General features: G+C 44.9%; 1 protein-coding gene across 1 annotated transcript in view; it reads left to right on the plus strand.

The window, feature by feature from the left end:
- Positions 1–17,111, plus strand: part of CYB561D2 (cytochrome b561 family member D2) — a 260,718-nt gene that overhangs the window by 42,658 nt on the left and 200,949 nt on the right. The window lies entirely within an intron of this gene.

Here is a 17,111-nt window from a genome sequence, read left to right on the forward strand (position 1 = left end):
CGCCCCGCCCCCTGTACACCGCCCCGCTCTCCGCTTACGGGAAGAGGCGTTACATCAGTGCACAGAATTAAAGTTATAGACCCCCAACTGTGGAGAGACCCCGGGGTGCAGGAGGACTCGGCGCCCAGGACCACCAGCACGGCTGCTTTAGTGGTTTAGGATTTACTTTACACTTTCTGACTTTCTATTTTGTCTTTTTCGATTTCTGCCCCGACATCTTCTCTTTTCTGGATGTTTAGGCCAGGTGCACACGCTGCGGATCACTCTGCGGATTTTTCCGGACTGATTTTGGTAAATCCGCAGGTAACCCGCACTGTGGATTTCCTGAGTTTTTAGTGCGGCTTCCACCTGCGGATTCCTATTGAGGAACAGGTGTAAACCGCTGCGGAATCCGCACAAAGAGTTGACATGCCGCGGACTATAATCCGCAACGTTTCTGTGCGTTTTTTTCCGCAGTATGTTCACTGCAGATTTTGTTTTCCATAGGTTTACATGGTGCTGTACACCGCATGGGAAACTGCTGCAGATCAGCAACAAAATCCGCAGCGTGTGCACATGGCCTTCCAATTCATGACATGCAACTTTTCCCAATGGCCGTCTTCGGCTCCTCTCATCAGTCCGGCCTGGAGGAATTTACGGAGTCATTATAAGACAAACTTGGAATTATTTTAACCCCTTCACCCCCAAGGGTGGTTTGCACGTTATGGACCGGGCCAATTTTTACAATTCTGACCACTGTCCCTTTATGAGGTTATAACTCTGGAACGCTTCAATGGATCCTGGTGATTCTGACATTGTTTTCTCGTGACATATTGTACTTCATGATAGTGGTAAAATTTATTTGATATTACCTGCGTTTATTTGTGAAAAAAATGGAAATTTGGCGAAAATTTTGAAAATTTCGCAATTTTCCAAATTTGACTTGTTATGCAATTAAATCACAGTGATATGTCACACAAAATACTTAATAAGTAACATTTCCCACATGTCTACTTTACATCAGCACCATTTTGGAACCAAAATTTTTTTTTGTGACGGAGTTATAAGGGTTAAAAGTTGACCAGCAATTTCTCTTTTTTACAACACCATTTTTTTTTAGGGACCACATCTCATTTGAAGTGACTTTGAGGGGTCTATATGATAGAAAATTCCCAAGTGTGACACCATTCTAAAAACTGCACCCCTCAAGGTGCTCAAAACCACAATCAAGAAGTTTATTAACCCTTCAGGTGTTTCACGGGAATTTTTGGAATGTTTAAATAAAAATGAACATTTAACTTTTTTTCACACAAAATTTATTTCAGCTCCAATTTGTCTTATTTTACCAAGGGTAACAGGAGAAAATAGACCCCAAAAGATGTTGTACAATTTATCCTGAGTACGCTGATACCCCATATGTGGGGGTAAACCACTGTTTGGGCGCATGACAGAGCTCGGAAGCGAAGGAGCGCCATTTGACTTTTCACTGCAAAATTGACAGGAATTGAGATGGGACGCCATGTTGCGTTTGGAGAGCCCCTGATGTGCCTAAACATTGAAACCCCCCACAAGTGACACCATTTTGGAAAGTAGACCCCCTAAGGAACTTATCTAGATGTGTGGTGAGCACTTTGACCCACCAAGTGCTTCACAGAACTTTATAATGCAGAACCGTAAAAATAAAAAATCATATTTTTTCACAAAAATGATCTTTTCGCCCCCAATTTTTTATTTTCCCAAGGGTAAGAGAAGAAATTGGACCCCAAAAGTTGTTGTACAATTTGTCCTGAGTACGCTGATACCCCATATGTGGGGGGGAACCACCGTTTGGGCACATGGGAGGGCTCGGAAGGGAAGGAGCGCCATTTGGAATGCAGACTTAGATGGAATGGTCTGCAGGCGTCACATTGCGTTTGCAGAGCCCCTAATGTACCTAAACAGTAAAACCCCCCCACAAGTGACCCCATTTTGGAAAGTAGACCCCCTAAGGCAGTGATTTTCAACCTTTTTTGAGCCGCGGCACACTTTTTATACTTAAAAAATCCCGGGGCACACCACCAACCAAAATGGCACAAAATGACACTAAAACAGTACATATTCTACATATAGTTAATAATATAGATTCTAAATGTATTTATACTCACTCAGTGTGAAACCTGGGCCTGTTTCGATAAACACAAAAGGGATATCCTGGCAGGAATGGTGGAAAGACACACACAAAGCTCTTCCTCAACAGTTCTCAGTCTCCCTGTTTTTAGTTTTTATCGCAGTCAAGCTTGAGAAGCCCAGCTCACATAGATATGTGGTCGAAAATGGGAGCAATGTCAAAATAGCTTTGTTGGCCAGAATGGGGAACTCCTTGGAGTGGTACTGTGCAGTGTATATATACAGGAGGAGTGGTACTGTGCAGTGTATATATACAGAGGAGAGGTACTGTGCGGTGTATATATACAGGGGAGAGGTACTGTGCAGTGTATATATACAGGGGAGAGGTACTGTGCAGTGTATATATACAGGAGGAGAGGTACTGTGTGGTATATATACAGGGGAGAGGTGCTGTGCAGTGTATATATACAGGAGGAGAGGTACTGTGTGGTATATATACAGGGGAGAGGTACTGTGCGGTGTATATATACAGGAGGAGAGGTACTGTGCAGTGTATATATACAGGGGAGAGGTACTGTGCAGTGTATATATACAGAGGAGAGGTACTGTGTGGTATATATACAGGGGAGAGGTGCTGTGCAGTGTATATATACAGGAGGAGAGGTACTGTGTGGTATATATACAGGGGAGAGGTACTGTGCGGTGTATATATACAGGAGGAGAGGTACTGTGCAGTGTATATATACAGGGGAGAGGTACTGTGCAGTGTATATATACAGGGGAGAGGTACTGTGCAGTGTATATATACAGGGGAGAGGTACTGTGCGGTGTATATATACAGGGGAGAGGTACTGTGCGGTGTATATATACAGGGGGAGAGGTATTGTGCGGTGTATATATACAGGGGAGAGGTACTGTGCGGTATATATATACAGGGGAGAGGTACTGTGCAGTGTATATATACAGGGGGAGAGGTACTGTGCGGTGTATATATACAGGGGAGAGGTGCTGTGCAGTGTATATATACAGGAGGAGAGGTACTGTGTGGTATATATACAGGGGAGAGGTACTGTGCAGTGTATATATACAGGGGAGAGGTACTGTGCAGGGTATATATACAGAGGAGAGGTACTGTGCAGTGTATATATACAGGGGAGAGGTACTGTGCTGTGTATATATACAGGGGAGAGGTACTGTGCAGTGTATATATACAGGAGGAGAGGTACTGTGTGGTATATATACAGGGGAGAGGTACTGTGTGGTATATATATACAAAGGAGAGGTACTGTGCAGTGTATATATACAGGGCAGGAGGAGTTGTACTGTGCAGTGTATATATACAGGGGAGAGGTACTGTGCAGTGTATATATACAGGACAGAAGGAGTGGTACTGTGCAGTGTATATATACAGGAGGAGTGGTACTGTGCGGTGTATATATACAGGACAGGAGGAGTGGTACTGTGCAGTGTATATATACAGGGCAGGAGGAGTGGTACTGTGCAGTGTATATATACAGGAGGAGTGGTACTGTGCAGTGTATATATACAGGAGGAGGGGTACTGTGCAGTGTATATATACAGGAGGAGAGGTACTGTGCAGTGTATATATACAGGAGGAGTGGTACTGTGCTGTGTATATATACAGGAGGAGTGGTACTGTACAGTGTATATATACAGGAGGAGTGGTACTGTGCAGTGTATATATACAGGAGGAGTGGTGCTGTGCAGTGTATATATACAGGAGGAGTGGTACTGTGCGGTATATATATACAGGACAGGAGGAGTGGTACTGTGCAGTGTATATATACAGGAGGAGTGGTACTGTGCGGTGTATATATACAGGAGGAGAGGTACTGTGCAGTGTATATATACAGGAGGAGTGGTACTGTGCTGTGTATATATACAGGAGGAGTGGTACTGTGCAGTGTATATATACAGGACAGGAGGAGTGGTACTGTGCAGTGTATATATACAGGAGGAGTGGTACTGTGCAGTGTATATATACAGGAGGAGTGGTACTGTGCAGTGTATATATACAGGAGGAGTGGTACTGTGCAGTGTATATATACAGGAGGAGTGGTACTGTGCAGTGTATATATACAGGACAGGAGGAGTGGTACTGTGCAGTGTATATATACAGGAGGAGTGGTACTGTGCAGTGTATATATACAGGAGGAGTGGTACTGTGCAGTGTATATATACAGGACAGGAGGAGTGGTACTGTGCAGTGTATATATACAGGAGGAGTGGTACTGTGCAGTGTATATATACAGGAGGAGTGGTACTGTGCAGTGTATATATACAGGAGGAGTGGTACTGTGCAGTGTATATATACAGGACAGGAGGAGTGGTACTGTGCAGTGTATATATACAGGACAGGAGGAGTGGTACTGTGCAGTGTATATATACAGGAGGAGTGGTACTGTGCAGTGTATATATACAGGAGGAGTGGTACTGTGCAGTGTATATATACAGGAGGAGTGGTACTGTGCAGTGTATATATACAGGAGGAGTGGTACTGTGCAGTGTATATATACAGGAGGAGTGGTACTGTGCAGTGTATATATACAGGAGGAGTGGTACTGTGCAGTGTATATATACAGGACAGGAGGAGTGGTACTGTGCAGTGTATATATACAGGACAGGAGGAGTGGTACTGTGCAGTGTATATATACAGGAGGAGTGGTACTGTGCAGTGTATATATACAGGAGGAGTGGTACTGTGCAGTGTATATATACAGGAGGAGTGGTACTGTGCAGTGTATATATACAGGAGGAGTGGTACTGTGCAGTGTATATATACAGGAGGAGTGGTACTGTGCAGTGTATATATACAGGAGGAGTGGTACTGTGCAGTGTATATATACAGGAGGAGTGGTACTGTGCAGTGTATATATACAGGGGAGACGATGCTGAAGTTGGTTTCTTATTCAGCAGTTTCTTATTCGGCTATTTTTTATTTTCTGTTTTTTTCAGGTTTTTGTATAAAAATAAACCATTCTAAGTATATAATAATATGCGGTTATGTGTCCTTTTGCGAATACACTTAAAAACAGATAACAAAATTTAGAAGGCTGGCACAAAAATGGGCATCAAAGTGGGCACTGAGGTATGGTATTAAAGGTGTTAAATGGCTTTGTGCCACTGATCTGACACCTGACTTGCATACCTTGTGATGCCACACATCAAGTTCCTGTCAATCCAGCCTGGCACAAATGGGTTCTGGGCATCAGAACTGGCATCAAAGTGGGCAGAGAACCAATTTTCACACATGCGAATAAGTAACAGCTATTTTTAAGGGGTTAAATGTCTTTGTGCCACTGATTTAACACCTGATTTACATACCTACTGATGCCCCACATGAAATCCATGTCACTCCAGCCTGGCACAAATGGGTTCTGGGCATCAGAACTGGCATCAAAGTGGGCAAATCGCCCATTTTCACAGATTTGAATAAGTAACTGATGTTTTTAAGGGGTTAAATGCCTTTGTGCCACTAATCTAACACCTGATTTACATACCTACTGATGCCCCACATGAAATCCATGTCACTCCAGCCTGGCACAAATGGGTTCTGGGCATCAAAACTGGCATCAAATGGGGCAAATCGCCCATTTTCACAGATTTGAATAAGTAACAGCTATTTTTAAGGGGTTAAATGCCTTTGTGCCACTGATCTAACACCTGATTTACATACATACTGATGCCCCACATGAAATCCATGTCACTTCAGCCTGGCACAAATGGGTTCTGGGCATCAAAACTGGCATCAAATGGGGCAAATCGCCCATTTTCACAGATTTGAATAAGTAACAGCTATTTTTAAGGGGTTAAATGCCTTTGTGCCACTAATCTAACACCTGATTTACATACCTAGTGATGCCCCACATGAAATCCATGTCACTTCAGCCTGGCACAAATGGGTTCTGGGCATCAGAACTGGCATCATAGGGGGCAAATTGCCCATTTTCACAGATTTGAATAAGTAACAGCTATTTTTAAGGGGTTAAATGCCTTTGTGCCACTGATCTAACACCTGATTTACATACCTACTGATGCCCCACATGAAATCCATGTCACTCCAGCCTGGCACAAATGGGTTCTGGGCATCAGAACTGGCATCAAAGTGGGCAAATCGTACATTTTCACTGATTTGAATAAGTAACAGCTATTTTTGAGGGGTTAAATGCCTTTGTGCCACTGATTTAACACCTGATTTACATACCTAATGATGCCCCACATGAAATGCATGTCAATACAGCCTGGCACAAATGGGTTCTGGGCATCAAAACTGGCATCAAAGTACTCAAATCACCAATTTTCATAGATTTGAATAAGTAACAGCTATTTTTAAGGGGTTAAATAGCTTTGTGCCACTGATATAACACCTGATTTACATACGTACTGATGCCCCACATGAAATCCATGTCACTCCAGCCTGGCACAAATGGGTTCTGGGCATCAGAACTGGCATCAAAGTGGGCAAATTGCACATTTTCACAGATTTGAATAAGTAACAGCTATTTTTAAGGGGTTAAATGCCTTTGTGCCACTAATCTAACACCTGATTTACATACCTACTGATGCCCCACATGAAATCCATGTCAATACAGCCTGGCACAAATGGGTTCTGGGCATCAGAACTGGCATCAAAGTGGGCAAATTGCACATTTTCACAGATTTGAATAAGTAATAGCTGTTACTTATTCAAATCTGTGAAAATGGGTGATTTGCCCACTTTGATGCCAGTTCTGATGCCCAGAACCCATTTGTGCCAGGCTGGAGTGACATGGATTTCATGTGGGGCATCACTAGGTATGTAAATCAGGTGTTAGATCAGTGGCAAAAGAAAAAATCCAGCTCACCATAGTTGTAGTCCCTGGAGGCTCGGAGCACGGAAACACTGTGTCAAGGCGTGAGGAATGCAGGAAATAGAAAAAAATCCAGCTCAACGAGGTGGTGAAAAAGCAAAGTCTTGGTACTTTATTCACTTCATATAAAAAAATAGAGGATAAAACAACAGCACAATATAATTAAAAACACTATCTACGCGTTTCTGGTGACATAGCACCCTTAGTCATGATACATGACTAAGGGTGCTATGTCACCAGAAACGCGTAGATAGTGTTTTTAATTATATTGTGCTGTTGTTTTATCCTCTATTTTTTTATATGAAGTGAATAAAGTACCAAGACTTTGCTTTTTCACCACCTCGTTGAGCTGGATTTTTTTCTATTTCCGTTAGATCAGTGGCACAAAGGCATTTAACCCCTTAAAAATAGCTGTTACTTATTCAAATCTGAGAAAATGTGCGATTTGCCCACTTTGATGCCAGTTTTGATGCCCAGAACCCATTTGTGCCAGGCTGGAGTGACATGGATTTCATGTGGGGCATCAGTAAATATGTAAATCAGGTGTTAAATCAGTGGCACAAAGGCATTTAACCCCTTAAAAATAGCTGTTACTTATTCGCATGTGTGAAAATTGGTTCTCTGCCCACTTTGATGCCAGTTCTGATGCCCAGAACCCATTTGTGCCAGGCTGGATTGACAGGAACTTGATGTGTGGCATCACAAGGTATGCAAGTCAGGTGTCAGATCAGTGGCACAAAGCCATTTAACACCTTTAATACCATACCTCAGTGCCCACTTTGATGCCCATTTTTGTGCCAGCCTTCTAAATTTTGTATCTGTTTTTAAGTGTATTCGCAAAAGGACACATGACCGCATATTATTATATACTCAGAATGGTTTATTTTTATACAAAAACCTGAAAAAAACAGAAAATAAAAAATAGCCGAATAAGAAACTGAACGAATAAGAAACCAACTTCAGCATCGTACAGGGGAGAGGTACTGTGCAGTGTATATATACAGGAGGAGTGGTACTGTGCAGTGTATATATACAGGACAGGAGGAGTGGTACTGTGCAGTGTATATATACAGGAGGAGTGGTACTGTGCAGTGTATATATACAGGAGGAGTGGTACTGTGCAGTGTATATATACAGGAGGAGAGGTACTGTGCAGTGTATATATACAGGAGGAGTGGTACTGTGCAGTGTATATATACAGGAGGAGTGGTACTGTGCAGTGTATATATACAGGAGGAGAGGTACTGTGCAGTGTATATATACAGGAGGAGTGGTACTGTGCAGTGTATATATACAGGAGGAGTGGTACTGTGCAGTGTATATATACAGGAGGAGTGGTACTGTGCAGTGTATATATACAGGAGGAGAGGTACTGTGCAGTGTATATATACAGGACAGGAGGAGTGGTACTGTGCAGTGTATATATACAGGACAGGAGGAGTGGTACTGTGCAGTGTATATATACAGGAGGAGTGGTACTGTGCAGTGTATATATACAGGACAGGAGGAGTGGTACTGTGCAGTGTATATATACAGGAGGAGTGGTACTGTGCAGTGTATATATACAGGAGGAGTGGTACTGTGCAGTGTATATATACAGGAGGAGAGGTACTGTGCAGTGTATATATACAGGAGGAGTGGTACTGTGCAGTGTATATATACAGGAGGAGTGGTACTGTGCAGTGTATATATACAGGAGGAGAGGTACTGTGCAGTGTATATATACAGGAGGAGTGGTACTGTGCAGTGTATATATACAGGAGGAGTGGTACTGTGCAGTGTATATATACAGGAGGAGTGGTACTGTGCAGTGTATATATACAGGAGGAGAGGTACTGTGCAGTGTATATATACAGGACAGGAGGAGTGGTACTGTGCAGTGTATATATACAGGACAGGAGGAGTGGTACTGTTCAGTGTATATATACAGGAGGAGTGGTACTGTGCAGTGTATATATACAGGAGGAGTGGTACTGTGCAGTGTATATATACAGGAGGAGTGGTACTGTGCAGTGTATATATACAGGAGGAGTGGTACTGTGCGGTGTATATATACAAGAGGAGTGGTACTGTGCAGTGTATATATACAGGACAGGAGGAGTGGTACTGTGCAGTGTATATATACAGGAGGAGTGGTACTGTGCAGTGTATATATACAGGAGGAGTGGTACTGTGCGGTGTATATATACAGGAGGAGTGGTACTGTGCAGTGTATATATACAGGAGGAGTGGTACTGTGCGGTGTATATATACAGGAGGAGTGGTACTGTGCAGTGTATATATACAGGACAGGAGGAGTGGTACTGTGCAGTGTATATATACAGGGGAGAGGTACTGTGCAGTGTATATATACAGGAGGAGTGGTACTGTGCAGTGTATATATACAGGGGAGAGGTGCTGTGCAGTGTATATATACAGGAGGAGAGGTACTGTGCAGTGTATATATACAGGGGAGAGGTACTGTGCAGTGTATATATACAGGAGGAGAGGTACTGTGCAGTGTATATATACAGGGGAGAGGTACTGTGCAGTGTATATATACAGGAGGAGAGGTACTGTGCAGTGTATATATACAGGGGAGAGGTGCTGTGCAGTGTATATATACAGGGGAGAGGTACTGTGCAGTGTATATATACAGGAGGAGTGGTACTGTGCGGTGTATATATACAGGGGAGAGGTGCTGTGCAGTGTATATATACAGGAGGAGTGGTACTGTGCGGTGTATATATACAGGGGAGAGGTGCTGTGCAGTGTATATATACAGGAGGAGAGGTACTGTGCAGTGTATATATACAGGGGAGAGGTGCTGTGCAGTGTATATATACAGGGGAGAGGTACTGTGCAGTGTATATATGCAGGAGGAGTGGTACTGTGCGGTGCGGTGTATATATACAGGGGAGAGGTACTGTACAGTGTGTATATATACAGGGGAGAGGTACTGTGCAGTGTATATACTTCAACAGCCGCCCAGCCCAGGCCCCCAGCACCTGTCCTGTATATATATTATATACACTGTATCTATACAGGCTGTGCTGGGGGCCTGGGCTGGGCGGCTGCTGTAGTATATATATATATATATGCCAGCTGCAGCCGCCCAGCCCATGGCCGCCCCAGGTCACCCAGAGTAGACTGTCAGAACATACAAGGATAATGATAGCATGGCACTCACTCAGGTGCCGGTAGCAGCTCCGGGAATCTGCCTGTGCCTGCCTGATAAGTTCAGCACTGCAGCAGCCAGGAGAGTAGAGCAGGAGAACTCTCCGCCCACAGTGTCACGCTGGCTGGCTGTGTCCTTAACCCCTATGTGTGCCTGGCCCTGCACTGACTGAGATGCTTGTGCCAGGCAGCGCAAATTGAAAGGGTAGAAAGGGTTAAAGCATAGTTTGGGGAACTTTCCCCACGGCACACCCGACCATGTGTCCCGGCACACTAGTGTGCCGCGGAACACTGGTTGAAAATCACTGCCCTAAGGAACTCATCTAGATGTGTTGTGAGAGCTTTGAACCCCCAAGTGTTTCACTACAGTTTATAACGCAGAGCCGTGCAAATAAAAAATATTTTTTTTCCACAAAAATTATTTTTTAGCCCCCAGTTTTGTATTTTTCCAAGGGTAACAGGAGAAATTGGACCCTATATATTGTTGTCCAATTTGTCCTGAGTACGCTGATACCTGATATCTGGGGGGGAACCACCGTTTGAGCGCATGGCAGAGCTCGGAAGGGAAGGATCATCATTTGCAATGCAGACTTAGATGGATTGGTCTACAGGCGTCACATTGCGTTTGCAGAGCCCCTAATGTACCTAAACAGTATAAACCCCCCACAAGTGACCCAATATTGGAAACTAGACCCCCCAAGGAACTTATCTAGTTGTGTTGTGAGAACTTTGAACCCCCAAGTGTTTCACTACAGTTTATAACGCAGAGCGGTGAAGATAAAAAAAATAAAAAATTTCCCCAAAAAATTATTTTTTAGCCCCCAGTTTTGTATTTTCCCAATGGTAACAGGAGAAATTGGACCCCAAAAGTTGTTGTCCAATTTGTCTTGAGTACGCTGATACCCCATATGTGGGGGGGAACCACCGTTTGGGCGCATGGGAGGGCTCGGAAAGGAAGGAGCGCCATTTGGAATGCAGATTTAGATGGAATGGTCTGCAGGCGTCACATTGCGTTTGCAGAGCCCCTAATGTACCTAAACAGTAGAAACCCCCCACAAGTGACACCATTTTGGAAAGTAGACCCCCTAAGGAACTCATCTAGATGTGTTGTGAGAGCTTTGAACCCCAAGTGTTTCACTACAGTTTATAACGCAGATCCATGCAAATAAAAAAAAAAAAATTTTCCCACAAAAATTATTTTTTAGCCCCTAGTTTTGTATTTTCCCAAGGGTAACAGGAGAAATTGGACCCCAAAAGTTGTTCTCCAATGTGTTCCGAGTACGCTGATACCCCATATGTTGGGGTAAACCCCTGTTTGGGCACACGGGAGAGCTTGGAAGGGAAGGAGCACTGTTTTACTTTTTCAACGCAGAATTGGCTGGAATTGAAATCGGACGCCATGTCACGTTTGGAGAGCCCCTGATGTGCCTAAACAGTGGAAACCCCCCAATTATAACTGAAACCTTAATCCAAACACACCCCTAACCCTAATCCCAACGGTAACCCTAACCACACCTCTAACCCAGACACACCCCTAACCCTAATCCCAACCGTAAATGTAATGCTAACCCTAACCCTAACTTTAGCCCCAACTCTAGCCCTAACCCCAACCCTATTGGGAAAATGGAAATAAATACATTTTTTAATTTTTTTATTTTTCCCTAATTAAGCGGGTGATGAAGGGGGGTTTGATTTACTTTTATAGTGGGTTATTTAGCGGATTTTTATGATTGGCAGCCGTCACACACTGAAAGACGCTTTTTATTGCAAAAAATATTTTTTGCGTTACCACATTTTGAGAGCTATAATTTTTCCATATTTGAGTCCACAGAGTCATGTGAGGTCTTTTTTTTGTGGGACGAGTTGACGTTTTTATTGGTAACATGTTCGGGCACGTGGCATTTTTTGATCGCTTTTTATTCCGATTTTTGTGAGGCAGAGTGATCAAAAACCAGCTATTCATGAATTTCTTTTGGGGGAGGCGTTTATACCGTTCCACATTTGGTAAAATTGATAAAGCAGTTTTATTCGTCGGGTCAGTACGATTACAGCGATATCTCATTTATATAATTTTTTTTTGTTTTGGCGCTTTTATACGATAAAAACTATTTTATAGAAAAAATTATTATTTTGGCATCGCTTTATTCTGAGGACTATAACTTTTTTATTTTTTCGCTCATGATGGTGTGTGGTGGCTCGTTTTTTGCGGGACAAGATGACGTTTTCAGCGGTACCATGGTTATTTATATCCGTCTTTTTGATCGCGTGTTATTCCACTTTTTGTTTAGCGGTATGAGAATAAAGCGTTGTTTTTTGCCTCGTTTTTTTTTTTTTTTTTTTTCCGTGTTCACTGAAGGGGTTAACTAGTGATATAGTTTTATAGGTGGGGTCGTTACGGACGCGGCGATACTAAATATGTGTACTTTTATTGTTTCATTTTTTTTTATTTAGATAAAGAAATTTATTTATGGGAATAATTTTTTTTTTTAATTTATTTATTTAGGAATTTTTTTTTTATTTTTTTTTTACACATGTGGACGGTTTTTTTTTACTTTTTTACTTTGTCCCAGGGGGGGACATTACAGATCATTGATCTGGCAGTGTGCACAGCACTCTGTCAGATCGGCGATCTGCTGTGCAGGGCTGCAGGCTTACCAGCGCCTGCTCTGAGCAGACACTCGGTAAGCCACCTCCCTCCCTGCAGGACCCGGATGCCGCGGCCATCTTGGATCCGGGACCTGCGGCGAGGAGGGAGGTAGGAGACCCTCGGAGCAACGCGATCACATCACGTTGCTCCGGGGGTCTCAGGGAAGCACGCAGGGAGGCCCCTCCCTGCGCGATGCTTCCCTATACCGCCGGCACACCGCGATCATGTTTGATCGCGGTGTGCCGGGGGTTAATGTGCCGGGGGCGGTCCGTGACCGCTCCTGGCACATAGTGCCGGATGTCAGCTGCGATAGTCAGCTGACACCCGGCCGCGATCGGCCGCGCTCCCCCCGTGAGCGCGGCCGATCGCCTATGCCTATAGTACGTCTAATGACAGAAAGGGGTTAAAGGATTTGAAACTTTTGGCTCTAAAAAGCCGCAAAAAATAAATGGAAGAGAATCCTCACTACAGAAGAGTCGGTGATACGGCGACCACCCCCTGCATCCCCACAGCTGCCACTGGGATTTTCAAGGCCCCATACTGGCAAATTTTTCGGGGCCCCCTTGAGACTCCGCTCAGGCTCCACCCTTCGAACTGTCCACAGTCAAAAGATTTTTTAAGCCTCCACCACCATGACAAAGTTGACTCTTTTGGCTTTGCTTTTCATCTTCATCCAGCACAAACCACCGTCACTTCTTCCAGCCAGGGCTCCTCTCTGCAGGAAATAATCTATCTAGGGCACAGCTTGCAGAACACATAACTTACTTTTTTCCCCAAATTCTAAACTACACCAGATGAAGAAAAAAAGGCGACAGTGTTGCTCTGCACAGTAACAGGACCGCTTCCCCCATTTAAAACAGTATCCTTAAAAAGTAAAATGCATCACTTCAGTAATAATATCCCCCATCCTGGCCCCCATGTGTCTCATTCCTGGCTCCAGCCCTATGTTCTCCTATCCTGCCCCCATGTGATGTCCCATCCTGCCCCATGATCCTGCCCCATCTGTCTCCATCCTGCCCCATCTGTCTCCATCCTGCCCCATCTGTCCCATGATCCTGCCCCATCTGCCCCATGATTCTGCACCATCTGTCTCCATCCTGCCCCATGATCCTGCACCATGTGTCTCCATCCTGCCCCATGATCCTGCCCCATCTGCCCCATGATCCTGCCCCATGATTCTGCACCATCTGTCTCCATCCTGCCCCATCTGTCTCCATCTTGCCCCCTTTGTCTCCCATCCTGCCCCCATGTCTCCCACCCTGCCCCCGTGTCTCCCATCCTGGAGTTCAAGGTCAGTGTCTTCCCAGCAGATCACTGTCACTCTCGGTGATCTGCGGTGAAGACACTGAGCTTGAACTGCGGTGACCTCATCACTGACTTTTTCCCACAGTCCTGAGGTCACCGCAGTTCGATCCGGCTGTGAACCTCAATGATGTTACTGCTGGTCAATGATGCTGCGTTCCCAGCAGCTCATTCTCCAGTGGTTCTCAGACTGGTCGCATCTTGGCACCGTCCAGGTTAAAAATGATTTAGCCCCCAGACATGGATTACAGCGTGGGACAGAACGTCGGACAGGTTTGGTATATTGATGTTTATTATTTCAGTTTTATTCCAGGAGATCGAGGGCTTCGGTGGAAGTAGGCGATGTTGTATGGTTTGAGATTATTAAAGGAGTCTGTGTCATTTTTTTCAATTAAAGGACTTTATTCTGGGTGCCTGTGTTTTCTTACAATGTGACCATGGGGTTAGTAATGGGGGCATCTTATTGACGCCTCTCCATTACTAACCTAGGGTTTCATGTCACCTGACCATACAAAGGTGACATCAAACCCCACAACTATCACCCCACTTGCCACCGCTACAGGGCAAGTGGGAAGAGCCGGGCAAAGCTCCAGAATTGGTACATCTAATAGATGCGCCTTTTCTGGGCAGCTATTTTTAGGCTGGGAGGGGTCAATATCCATAGCCCCTTACCAGCCTGAGAATACCCGCCCCCAGCTGTCAGTTTTTCAAGGCTGGTTGGCAAAAATGGGGGGACCCCATGCCATTTAAAGGGCACCTGTCACCCCGTTTTTTGAAGATGAGCTAAAAATAGCGTTAAATAGGGGCAGAGCTGGGCGTTACATTAGTGTCTTTTGTGTGCCTTTATAACCTACCTAAGCTGCCGAAATACCTTTGTAAAGTCGCCGTTTTCTGCTGTCACTCACGCTGGTCTGGTCCTATGGGCGTGGTGACAGCGCTGTTTCTCCCCCAGAATCCTGCTCATCATTACGTTGGTGGCGTAGTGGTGTGCGCATGTCCAAAGCGAAGATCCACTGCCCAGGAGATTCAAAACAGCGCGGTCTTCGCTATTCGGCGTTTACCGGTGGGCGCGGCCATCTTTCCTGTGGCCGCGCGTGCGCAGATGGAGCGCTCTGCTGCCCGGGGCTTCAGGAAAATGGCCGCCGCGATCTCCATCTGCGCACGCGCGGCCACAGGAAAGATGGCCGCGCCCACCGGTAAACGCCGAATAGCGAAGACCGCGCTGTTTTGAATCTCCTGGGCAGTGGATCTTCGCTTTGGACATGCGCACACCACTACGCCACCAACGTAATGATGAGCAAGATTCTGGGGGAGAAACAGCGCTGTCACCACGCCCATAGGACCAGACCAGCGTGAGTGACAGCAGAAAACGGCGACTTTACAAAGGTATTTCAGCAGCTTAGGTAGGTTATAAAGGCACACAAAAGACACTAATGTAACGCCCAGCTCTGCCCCTATTTAACGCTATTTTTAGCTCATCTTCAAAAAACGGGGTGACAGGTGCCCTTTAAAAAACATCATGGGGACCTCTCTATTCTTGATATCCAACCTTGCTGAAGCTGACAGCTGTGAGTTTTGCCTGGCTGGTTATCAAAAATAGGGGGAACCCATGCTGGGTTTTTCATCCATTTATTTCTAGCGCAGGCGGCGGGTGAGGAATACTCCCATCCTCGGCTCCTGCTATCACTGTTCTTAGCGACAGCAAGTGTAGGTTGATGGGAGTAATAGTCCCAAAATCCCCCACCTGCAGTCATCATTCTGACTTTAATATCGCAGGGGAGAATGATGAGAACCGTCTTCAGCACTCGCTGCTGGGGAACAGCACTTACTGTAATGCTTCTTCCCCGGCGGCTGTCCATGTCACACGGATGACATCGATGTGCGTTCTCTGTGTGCACGTGTGCGGGATGTTTTGCCGCCTGTACCGACAGCAATTAGTAGACATATCTATGTGTGGGGCACACGTACACATGGTCCATGGAAACACACTGACATGTGCACACACCCGTTCACTTGAATGGGCCTACCTGTGTCCTTGTCTCCGGTACGTGTGAAAATTGTCACCACACGCAGCGGAGACAATGACATGTGAAAGAGGCCTTAAAAATCATCAAAAACTCTCTGGGCTACCCAATGCACAATTAGCATCTCATCAGTCATCAAGGAGAAGAGCGCACGGTGTTATATCACATCTCAGCTTACAAGTCAATATCCCAGGCCGACACAAACAAACGTCTGTTTTATTGACCAGCCAGAAAGAAAAGCTTAAATTCAAGAGCCAAGGTCCAGATAAGTCTATTCTTTTGGTATGCTAAAAATAGTCGTCTGGTTAATTAAAATATAATGGTGTGTCTCCACAGTCATAGTCATCCTCATCCCCCTGCACCACAAATACCCCAGTGATCAGTGAATTCCATTACAAGGTCATTCTGGTGCACACTCCTAGGCGGGAGTCACACTGGCATATACTGTATGTCCATTTTTACTATCCGCATGGTTTTCTGTTGACATCGGTGTGTACCATCTGTGTGCCACGTTCTGGAATAGACTGCAGAGTAAGATTAGATAGATAACAATATATAGGGCAGCACGGTGGCTCAGTGGTTAGCACTATATACAGTGGCCTAGTGGTTAGCATTGCAGCACTGGAGTCCTGGGCTCAAATCCCACCAAGGACAACATCTGCAAAGAGTTTGTGGGTATGTGCACACGCTGTGGATTTTGCTGCGGATCCGCAGCAGTTTTCCCTGAGTTTACAGTACCATGTAAACCTATGGAAAACAAAATCCTTAGTGCACATGCTGTGGAAAAAAAACACATGGAAACGTAGTGTTGTTTATTCCGCAGCATGTCAATTCTTTGTGCAGATTCCGCAGCGGTTTACACCTGCTCCATTATAGGAATCCATAGGTGTAAAACCGCAGGTGGAATCCACACAAAAACCGCACAAAAACGTGGTAAATCCGTTGTAATTACGCAGTAAATCTGCAGTGCGGATTTACCAAAATCAGTCTGTAGAAATCTGCAGAGTAATCCGCAGCGTGTGCACG

This window comes from Ranitomeya variabilis, chromosome 8 (genome assembly GCF_051348905.1).
Source record: "Ranitomeya variabilis isolate aRanVar5 chromosome 8, aRanVar5.hap1, whole genome shotgun sequence".
Lineage (NCBI taxonomy): Eukaryota > Metazoa > Chordata > Amphibia > Anura > Dendrobatidae > Ranitomeya > Ranitomeya variabilis.